Genomic DNA, 9,222 nt, shown 5'->3' with positions numbered 1-9,222 from the left:
CACATATATCCCATATTACCTTGGAAGGCAAAAGCAATCCAAAATGAAATTTCACATGTAAAAATTATGACTACCCTGCTCAAGAATAAATGGTTTTATTCTACATCGATGCAATATTATCTCCAAAAGAAAAATATGATAGGAGTACATTGGATTACAAAATTGTGAATACAAATCTTACACAACTCAATTCACTACACAGAAAAACCAATACAATCCGCAACAAAATTTCAAGAAAAATTATGAACTATCTATTCTATAAAGGAATCTCAATGACGACATTATCCGCGTGAGAAATTATGAACTATCTATTCTATAAAGGAATCTCAATGACGACATTATCCGCATGAGAATCAGAATTAATATTACACATAATATCTAACTGAGGCCCAAGTGCTTGTTCTTCTGCAGGGTTAATCTCCACTGAATTCTGAGGCTTTTCGGTCGATGGGTGTTGATCAACATTAATAATTTCAACACTACCTCTGCAAATGGGGCATATGGAGCGCTGGGAGAGCCAAACATCTGCACAGGGAACATGGAAACAATGGCTACATTTTGGTAACACAAGGCATTTATCACCATCCTTGAATTGATCAAGACAAACCAAGACTACGATGCAGTGGAGAAGACGTAGCAATCGCCATGGATTTGCCATCGGAAGCTGCCCGCAAAAAGTACACACTAGAAGACAAGACGCACACGGCGATACCCCTTTCGTTTGTCCATCTCATGGATTTCTCAATTTTCATTTTCTGATGTGGAAAATTTGTTGTGGGTATTATAATTAGGGGCTGGCCAATGAGACATTAACCTCAGTAAGCGATTCATGCTTGCACTTGGATACCAGCAATCCTGTTTGAGCTGGGTGAGCAGCGGCCATTTGTTGAGATTAGGCAGGTACAGGAATGTGTTTGAAACGACAGGAGAGAACTGATTAAGCCATGACAATTTTTGGGTGTTTGGGCTTGCTACGGCTCATGCTACTCATTCTCCAACTCATATGCCTCAGTTCGTCCGAGACCATTTCTCCAGGAAACGATGTACAGTGTCTTTAGACTACTTACAAGGAATTGAAGGACCCTCAAGGGAACCTCCGCACCTGGAACTTCCGGAACACTAACAATGGGTTTATTTGCAATTTTTTGGGAATTACTTGTTGGCATGATGATGATAACAAAGTGAAGTCAATTTCGCTTCAAGAGTTGGGGCTTCAAGGTGAGTTTCCATCTGGAGTACAAAACTGCAAGAGTATGATGAGCTTGGATCTCTCTCAAAACAGTCTTACGGGTACCATTCCCAAGGAGCTCTGCCAATGGATTCCTTTCCTAGTAACCATTGATCTCTCCCAGAACAAGTTTATGGAACCTATTCCTGCTGAGGTTCATAATTGCACATACCTCAATATCCTCCGCCTGAATGGAAATCAACTTACAGGGGAAATTCCCTGGCAATTGACACGGATCGACCGTCTCAAGGACTTCAATGTAGCAAACAACAAGCTTACTGGAAATATACCTTCATTCACTCACAACTTTTCTGCCTCTAATTTTCAGGGTAACCCTGGGCTATGTGGGCCTCCCCTTTCAAAGACGTGCATAGCACCGAACAATCCCATGGTTGTTGAGGCTTTTCTTCTATTTGGCATAGTGTTAATTGGCTGGATTTTACTTGGTCTTCATTGGATGATTTCAGTGAGAAGAGGCGTTTGGTAGAAGTTAGAACGGACTGAGAATTCAGCTTTCTTTTTCATTGAAGGTTTGAAATTTCAGAATCATCCCAGGGATCCATTGACAATTTGGCCATGGATTTGTGATCCAACTATGCCAGCTAATTCCACTTAGTGTCAACTTCAATTTCCATATCCAATTTCTAGTAGTTTTAACAGTCTGGTTTGAAGGTGGCCAGGGCATCCCTCCCAATCGATGTTTGGGCCCTTAGCAAAATAAAATATTACCTCTCCTCAGATAGAGGTAGCATTCCACATAGTTGTTCATGGCAACATTCTTAGATTAACTTGAGATATAGGCACAAAATATTGCTGAGTATTTACATGATCATGTCTCCTGCAGTTTAGGAACATCTACTTTATCCCATAACAAATTTACATGAAATTGTGTTAATGCATAAATTATCCTGAAACTGATGAAATAGCCTCCGCAAGACATTAAACCACCTTCACCATACTAAGTATTAGATGATTAGTAACATTTATACATGGCAACAGCTCCAACTTTGGGGAAAATAGGCTTTCAGCATTTATATATGCCACCCAAAATACTCACAGAAAATGTCAAATTCAGAGTCCCAGAGTCCCAATTTTGGAAAAATGGATTTTGGAAAAATGGAATGTAAGCATTGATGTATGCCAAGCGTAATGCTGGCACAAAATATCAAATTCACAAATTCCAGACACTAATCCAATAATTCATATATGGAAAAAATAAAAATAAAAGGGCTGCTTCAAACCTACAGGCCTAGAATTAATAAAGGAAGCAGAATTTCACATGTAAAAACTATGATTACCTTGTTAAAGAATAAGTAGTTCTATTTCACATATATCCCATATTACCTTGGAAGGCAAAAGCAATCCAAAATGAAATTTCACATGTAAAAAGTATGACTACCCTGCTCAAGAATAAATGGTTTTATTCTACATCGATGCAATATTATCTTCAAAATAAAAATACGACAGGAGTACATTGGATTACAAAATTGTGAATACAAATCTTACACAACTCAATTCACTACACAGAAAAACCAATACAATCCGCAACAAAATTTCAAGAAAAATTATGAACTATCTATTCTATAAAGGAATCGCAATGATGACATTATCCGCGTGAGAATCATAATTAATATTACCCATAATATCTAACTGAGGCCCAAGTGCCTGTTCTTCTGTAGGGTTAATCTCCACTGAATTCTGAGGCTTTTCGGTCGATGGGTGTTGATCAACATTAATAATTTCAACACTGCCTCTGCATATGGGGCATATGGAGCGCTGGGAGAGCCAAACATCTGCACAGGGAACATGGAAACAATGGCTACATTTTGGTAACACAAGGCATTTATCACCATCCTTGAATTGATCAAGACAAACCAAGACTACGATGCAGTGGAGAAGACGTAGAAATCGCCATGGATTTGCCATCGGAAGCTGCCCGCGAAAAGTACACACCAGAAGACAAGATGCACACGGCGATACCCCTTTCGTTTGTCCATCTCATGGATTTCTCAATTTTCATTTTCTGATGTGGAAAATTTGTTGTGGGTATTATAATTAGGGGCTGGCCAATGAGACATTAACCTCAGTAAGCGATTCATTCTTGCACTTGGATACCAGCAATCCTGTTTGAGCTGGGTGAGCAGCGGCCATTTGTTGAGATTAGGCAGGTACAGGATTGTGTTTGAAACGACAGGAGAGCACTGATTAAGCCATGACAATTTTTGGGTGTTTGGGCTTGCTACGGCTCATGCTACTCATTTTCCAACTCATATGCCTCAGTTCATCCGAGACCATTTCTCCAGGAAACGATGTACAGTGTCTTTAGACTACTTACAAGGAATTGAAGGACCCTCAAGGGAACCTCCGCACCTGCAACTTCCGGAACACTAACAATGGGTTTATTTGCAATTTTCTGGGAATTACTTGTTGGCATGATGATGATAACAAAGTGAAGTCAGTTTCGCTTCAAGAGTTGGGGTTTCAAGCTGAGTTTCCATCTGGAGTACAGAACTGCAAGAGTATGATGAGCTTGGATCTCTCTCAAAACAGTCCTACGGGTACCATTCCCAAGGAGCTCTGCCAATGGCTTCCTTTTCTGGTAACCATTGATCTCTCCCAGAACAAGTTTATGGAACCTATTCATGCTGAGGTTCATAATTGCACATACCTCAATATCCTCCGCCTGAATGGAAATCAACTTACAGGGGAAATTCCCTGGCAATTGACACGGATCGACCATCTCAAGGACTTCGATGTAGCAAACAACAAGCTTACTGGAAATATACCTTCATTCACTCACAACTTTTCTGCCTCTAATTTTCAGGGTAACCCTGGGCTATGTGGGCCTCCCCTTTCAAAGACGTGCACAGCACCGAACAATCCCATGGTTGTTGAGGCTTTTCTTCTATTTGGCATAGTGTTAATTGTCTGGATTTTACTTGGTCTTCATTGGATGATTTCTGAAGCAAAAAGCAGATCTGTCAAAATCCCACCGCCAAGTACCAATGAGCCCAACGATTGGAAGAAATATGTCCGAGCTCGGAGATCTGTTAAAGTTTGCTCGTTCGAGATGCCCATCAGGAAGATGAGATTGGCTGATCTTGTGGCGGTTACTGGCAACTTCAGCGAAGACAATATCGTTTTGCAGGGAAGGAAAGGTATAATCTACAAAGGCAAACTGCCAGATCAATCTTTGCTGGCAGTAAAAAGACTCCGGCCATGTTCAGCACAGTCTGAAAAAGATTTCAAGTGCGAGATGAACGCATTGGCCCACATGGGTGTTGATCAACATTAATAATTTCAACACTGCCTCTGCAAATGGGGCATATGGAGCGCTGGGAGAGCCAAACATCTGCACAGGGAACATGGAAACAATGGCTACATTTTGGTAACACAAGGCATTTATCACCATCCTTGAATTGATCAAGACAAACCATGCATTCAAGATCGATGTTGATGCAAATATTTTCGACATCATTCTTCTTATCATTGCTGCTCTGTTCGGCGTTGGTGGTGCAAAAGGAAATAGGCAATTTCTGGAAATTAGACTCAGAAAGACCAGATCTTAGGGTGAACGGCGAGGACGAAAATTCATGAACCGTTTCAGTTTCATGAACCGTTTTAATTTTTGATCAACGATCAAGTTTTGTTTGATCGTCTAACACCACAAATCTACGGTGAATAATAGGACACAACGACGGCCAGGGTAATTCATTCAAATGGAGACGCCTTACGGCGTAAATACTTAATATATCAATACCAACATGATTTCGCATGGCTACAATGAAGTGAAAAATGTCTTAGCCCTTAACGATGACAACAACTTGAAACATTGAGATACCGTAGTGTTAATACTGCTAGACAGTTTTCTCGAATATGACTCACCTTCTCATAATTTCTTTTAATAAGTAAAGCTGATTACTTTCTAAGATATTATGTTCATAAAGTGTATCAGGGGGAGTCTCGGAAGTGCTGGAACGAGACGTGTTTGTTGGGGATAGTGTTCATGTTTTTCTTTTAAATTAGATTTAGGTATAACGCATATGATTCAAACAAATGTGTTCATGTAATGTATAGATCCCTAATGGAATTGGGTTCGGTCTTGGAGTTGCACAACTTCTAAACGTGATTTATAGAGAGGGGAAGCCCATACGAGAAGGAATAAGAGAAGAAGTTGTCAAGAGTGAGGGTTTTAAATTTATTAAATTTAAGTTTTTGTGATTTATATTAAGTTTTTAATATAATTTTTTTGATGATAATTATATTAAAATTTATTTGTTAATATTTTTCGAATCAGTAAATGTAATTTTTATTTTGATGATGAATTACACTCACTAGTTCAAAACTTGTTGACAAATAAATTCTGATATAATTATTGTTCAAAACATATTAAAAAACTTTAAACTCATCAAAAATATCAAAATGAGTAGTAGATATCTCATTGATTTCAATCAAGCCGATATCAGCGCCTCCAAAATATTCCTTTCTTGTCAAAGGCTCGCGTATCATACCCTGTGAGTAAACGATCCATTACCTCCTACCAGATGCATTGTATAAAGGCGACTGCTATTTCTGACCCTATAGCAATATAAATGCTATTTGACATGCGAGGGGAATAGTCATGGAGTACCCTCTCCACACTCGCCCTCTCTCTCCACGTGCTGTCACTCAAAGGACGATGGCTATTCCGCTCGCATGTCAGATAGCATTTATATTACTAAAATTGGAAATAAGAGTTGCCTTGTATAAATCTTGGCCATAACCACTGTCGTCACTGTGGACGTGAACACCGATGGAGGAAGATCAACCGAATGACACCATCACCTACCATGTAATGGTTGTAATTAAATAAAAAATATATTTTTCAACTTAGGGATTATCAGCACGGGTGAAATCTCATCCGGTTTCCTCGAGACTCACACGAAGCATATTCGCTTCAAAGATTTTAGCAGCCGTTGACAACTTAAAAAAATAAACTCCATGGCTGTACATCGACCTAGGGTCAATATAGTGTACTAGTTATTCCCGTGGCTTTGGTGGCGCTTAGTCTCAGCGAACATATGGTGTAGGTTTTGTTATGTGGCCATTTCTACAATGGGGTAATGATCACACATCTATGAGTAGTTAACTACTCGTTAATTTAATCAAGAAGTGTATTTTAAGTAATATGGATATTATTTTAGTTGATGGGGTTTTGGATTGATGGTGAATGGGTGCACTGTTAAAGTACTCTTCGTGATAGGTCATTTGTTCAAAGTCCTTGTGGGTGGTTACCTACCAAAAATATATATATAGATATTATCTTAATAAGAAATATATATGGTTTTATTAAGAAATATATGTGACATGGAGTAAAGATGAATTTTAATAAAATTGTTAAATTGTTTTTAAAGATGAATTTTAATAAAATTGCTAAATTGCTTTATTTTTGTTTTCGTGGAATAAGAAGATTTTTTCAGTGGAAATCTATGCATTTTATTTAATACTAGTTGGCTTCAAAATATGCATGAGTTTTTTAGAAGTTAGATCACATAATAAGTTTACTAATTTTTTCCTTATTAATATTATCAAATAAATTAGATATCACATAAAGTAATTTATTTTTAAAATGTTTAGTTTTAATTAATTAGTTTATTTACTAGAAAAAGGAATTAAATCTTTATAATAAGGATGTCAAAAGAAAATTAAGTATACCTCTCTCATATTTTCTTTCCCATTTGACACCAACCAATAACTATTTAAATAAAATTTTACTAGATTGGCACAACAAGTGTACCCTGTATAAGTGTGAATTCAACCCTTGTGTCTAATATCCCAAATCTTTAGGTTTGTCTATTAAGTACTAAAGCAACCATGAATTTTTATTAGGCAGTAAATTATATATAAGAAACTAAAACATCACTACAACCCCATTCCATTTTTAACATACTCTTTGTTAAATAACTTAACTTACTTTTTACTTTTTACTTCTTCTAAATCCAATAGTTTTATTGTACCACTGGTATCCATAGCAACAATTAAATGTTCTATAAAATTGTTAAAATAAAAGAAAATTATCTCATTCATGAGGTCAATAATGTCATGTTGTCACATTCATATCTTTAACAAAGTTAACTATGGTCTCCCATTAAAAAGTCCCAACATCCTTCATAACCCATGGATATGTTATATGTAGCAATGAGGTCAAGGGTGAATTTGACATAATAAATACATCTTTGTCTTAGCATGTAAACAATAATTTCGTTTCCTTAAGAAAAGCACATTTACCAAATAACAAAACAACCAATTGTGGAGAGACATGGTTATTCAAAAGATACTCAATTTTACAAAAAAAAATATAGTCTAAACAAAAAAATCCAGTTTTCTATAAATACCTTTTATAATTATAAGACCTAAACTAATGATCTAAAACATATTTTAAGCTATTGATATATTTTTTAATATTTTTTTGTAAAGAAATTCCACTAACACAGGGACACTCTTTAAATCAACTTTCCCTAAAAGAATTGAGGTTGAACAATACAACATAATTAATTCACCTTTGCAAAACATGAAGAGAGATTAGGCATATTATAAGATGATACCAAACAATTAAACTTGTTGTATGCGATGGAAAAATGGTGAAACTACCATATCTAGTTGTTTTCCAAGTCTCTCAACCACAAGAAAGATTCTCTTAGCTTGAGAAATAGTCTCTTATCTTGTTGTTCTATTGTGTGTTCATTTATTTTTGGTGCCACTGCTCACTCAATGTTAAAATTTTATTTATAAATGACTATATTTTGATCAAAATATGTTTTTCATTCTTTCTCCAACTCTTCGGAAGCATAAATCATAGTAAAGAACTATAAAACAATACAAAAGTGAACAATATGGAGTGAAATGTCTTGTTATCATAACCTTGGTTAAATATTATTACATATATCCCGCATAATAATGCGCTAAATCATTTTATCCAAAATAACAAAGATGTTTACGAAAATATTACAAATAATAAAACATAATATATTTCCCTTACCCTTATCCAAACAATAATAGTCCAAAAAATATGGTACCAATTACATTAGAATGTTCATCAACTTAGAATTGATATTTGACGAGACAAAAAGAATGTATTAAGGTAAAAAGAAAAAAACCAATTTAAAACTTCTTCATAGAAGCAAATAATCACTGCAACTCAATTTCGATCTATTACTATAGTTTACCATGCAGAGATATAGAAGATGTTTAGTCATCTAGTGTTTAAAGAAATATAGTTTACCATGCAGAGATATAGAAGATGTTTAGTCATCTAGTGTTTAAAGAAATATCAATTGTAGATAAGGGCATCAAAGATGACTTCGTATCAACATTTATTTATCCAAAGAAAGTTCAATCATTAGCATCTATATCAATCCACAATTCATGAATTTTAATTTATTGTTATGATTATCGAGGTGTATCACATGGCGTGGTTGTTTCACTAAAAACAAACATGTAATTCTTTTAGATTTTCCCCAACTTTCAATAATTAAGGTCACATATATGTCTGATAGATTGAACAATGCATTTTAAAAATCCAAACTTATATAATTTCAATTGGGAAAGTTAATTTTGGCCCTTTCAGTTGAAAAAATTAATGATAAAGAACTTGTACTTTTTCGTACATAGATCTTTACACCAAGTCAAAATAACTGACCTTACCTTTTCCCAAGGCCATCCCTAATGGTTTTTAATATTAAAAAACTGCCTAGCTTAATTTAAAGAATGAAACTAGCATAGTAAACTAAGAATCTACCCACCAAAAAAAATGTACTAACTGAAAAATGTCGTTACACATGTGTAAGAACAAATTAGAAAATGTTGAAAATTTTTAAAGTATTGGACTTTTAGAAAAGAAAATGATTAACCCTTTTGGGTTTTACAAATTAGAAAACGTTGAAACAATTTAAAACATTGGAATTTTAGAAAAGAAAATGATTAACCGTTTTGGGTTTATAATGTTAGAGGTATTG

The 9,222-nt window shown here is 35.5% G+C and overlaps 2 pseudogenes; both read left to right on the top strand.

Moving 5' to 3' along the window:
- Nucleotides 1–1,256: 1,256 nt before the first annotated feature.
- Nucleotides 1,257–1,715, top strand: LOC149176237 (putative inactive receptor kinase At1g27190 pseudogene; annotated as a pseudogene).
- A 2,037-nt stretch (nucleotides 1,716–3,752) lies between these two features.
- On the top strand, nucleotides 3,753–4,523 carry LOC149176236 (putative inactive receptor kinase At1g27190 pseudogene; annotated as a pseudogene).
- The last annotated feature ends 4,699 nt before the right edge of the window (nucleotides 4,524–9,222 follow it).

Source organism: Pinus tabuliformis, chromosome 4_1 (genome assembly GCF_031772625.1).
Source record: "Pinus tabuliformis cultivar Carrire ecotype Pingquan chromosome 4_1, CPIR1, whole genome shotgun sequence".
Lineage (NCBI taxonomy): Eukaryota > Viridiplantae > Streptophyta > Pinopsida > Pinales > Pinaceae > Pinus > Pinus tabuliformis.
Note: the sequence above shows the minus strand (reverse complement) of the source record. Positions and strands in the feature narration are given on the sequence as shown.